Source organism: Phaseolus vulgaris, chromosome 3 (genome assembly GCF_051622355.1).
Source record: "Phaseolus vulgaris cultivar YP4 chromosome 3, ASM5162235v1, whole genome shotgun sequence".
In the NCBI taxonomy this organism is placed as follows: domain Eukaryota; kingdom Viridiplantae; phylum Streptophyta; class Magnoliopsida; order Fabales; family Fabaceae; genus Phaseolus; species Phaseolus vulgaris.
Window position 1 is genome coordinate 295,001 of NC_143500.1, and position 2,500 is coordinate 297,500.

The window sequence follows — 2,500 nt, forward strand, 5'->3', positions numbered from 1 at the left end:
TTGGTGAAAAACGAAAATCATGGTTTTGGAAAAGTGGCTGGACTCAATCCTCACAAATGCCTTCAAAGTGATGTGGGAGAAGTTTGGGATCAAAAGGAATTGATCTTGACATGGTTGGTGCATAGCCAAGTTCATGATTTTGGTGTTTTGGCTTGATTTTGTGGCTTGGTGGTGATTTTGGTGAAAAACGAAAATCATGGTTTTGGAAAAGTGGCTGGACTCAATCCTCACAAATGCCTTCAAAGTGATGTGGGAGAAGTTTGGGATCAAAAGGAATTGATCTTGACATGGTTGGTGCATAGCCAAGTTCATGATTTTGGTGTTTTGGCTTGATTTTGTGGCTTGGTGGTGATTTTGGTGAAAAACGAAAATCATGGTTTTGGAAAACTGGCTGGACTCAATCCTCACAAATGCCTTCAAAGTGATGTGGGAGAAGTTTGGGATCAAAAGGAATTGATCTTGGCATGGTTGGTGCATAGCCAAGTTCATGATTTTGGTGTTTTGGCTTGATTTTGTGGCTTGGTGGTGATTTTGGTGAAAAACGAAAATCATGGTTTTGGAAAAGTGGCTGGACTCAATCCTCACAAATGCCTTCAAAGTGATGTGGGAGAAGTTTGGGATCAAAAGGAATTGATCTTGACATGGTTGGTGCATAGCCAAGTTCATGATTTTGGTGTTTTGGCTTGATTTTGTGGCTTGGTGGTGATTTTGGTGAAAAACGAAAATCATGGTTTTGGAAAAGTGGCTGGACTCAATCCTCACAAATGCCTTCAAAGTGATGTGGGAGAAGTTTGGGATCAAAAGGAATTGATCTTGACATGGTTGGTGCATAGCCAAGTTCATGATTTTGGTGTTTTGGCTTGATTTTGTGACTTGGTGGTGATTTTGGTGAAAAACGAAAATCATGGTTTTGGAAAACTGGCTGGACTCAATCCTCACAAATGCCTTCAAAGTGATGTGGGAGAAGTTTGGGATCAAAAGGAATTGATCTTGACATGGTTGGTGCATAGCCAAGTTCATGATTTTGGTGTTTTGGCTTGATTTTGTGGCTTGGTGGTGATTTTGGTGAAAAACGAAAATCATGGTTTTGGAAAAGTGGCTGGACTCAATCCTCACAAATGCCTTCAAAGTGATGTGGGAGAAGTTTGGGATCAAAAGGAATTGATCTTGACATGGTTGGTGCATAGCCAAGTTCATGATTTTGGATTTTTGGCTTGATTTTGTGGCTTGGTGGTGATTTTGGTGAAAAACGAAAATGTTGGTTTTGGAAAACTGGCTGGACTCAATCCTCACAAATGCCTTCAAAGTGATGTGGGAGAAGTTTGGGATCAAAAGGAATTGATCTTGACATGGTTGGTGCATAGCCAAGTTCATGATTTTGGTGTTTTGGCTTGATTTTGTGGCTTGGTGGTGTGCCAAGAATCATGAAATTTTCAAAGTGGTGGTTTTTGAGTTTTGTGGGTTGGAAAGTGTCACAAATGCATGCAGAATGAGGTCTAGAAAGTTTGGTATCAAAACCAAGCCATCTTGATGTGGTTTTGAATTTTTGAAATGTTGGAAAATAGAGGGTTTTGAAAAAAATTCATGAAAATTCGAAACCTTGGCCAATCCTAACGAAACTTGGTGGGCACCTTCTTGATATTATTATGGGATGGACTGGAAAAAATCACGCAAAAATACGGTGTCTAGATACGTTTTTCCATTTTTCCCGATTTTCCACATTTCGGGTCTTTGGAAAAATAAAAAAAATACTTCCCCATGTCGAAAAATTCTAATTTTTTGCAGGCAATGTTGTACCATTTTTATGAGGATCCCTGCAAAAAATCTCGTGAAAATTCGTTCTCTAGGTCCCAAAACAGAACTTATGTCTACTCAAAAAAAGTGTATCTACTTGTACAAAAGTGGCTTTTGCATATTTAGCTATTATAGGGGGGGGGTGTTCCTCAATGCAGCCAGCTCTTGCACCATGGAAAATTCTGGTGCGGTCCCTTCATTCCCCCCTGTTTTGGCTTGCTTTGTGGTGGGGCAAGTCAAAACGCCCACACATGGGTGATCCACCAACTTGGGTTGGTGTCACCCGTTGTGGGCGGCGGCATGGTGGTGGCCGCCGTCGGTTCCGGCCGACTGACCCGGTGGGAAAAAATGTGAATCTGTTATGTGGATTTGTGGCACGCTGGTGGGATTTTCGTTGTGTGGCTCATTTCTAGGCTTGTGAGCATCATGAAGGGGGTATGGCTTCCAACCGTTCGCGGGGAAGGGGCCATCATGTCTGGCTTGCTGCCGGCCGGGGGGGTAATGTCATCAGTCAGCGTCCGCTTGGGCTCACATTTGTGCTGGTTACGCCCAGGGTCATGTGGTTGATATTGAGGGCTTTATTACTCTCGGTCCAGTAGCGCGCGGCCACCACAGGGAAGGCACGGCCTCATCCGCGTGGCTTCTCCCTCACGAGCATCTTGGCGATCCGCCATGGTGGTCGTGCTGGAGAAGAAGCACGGATGAG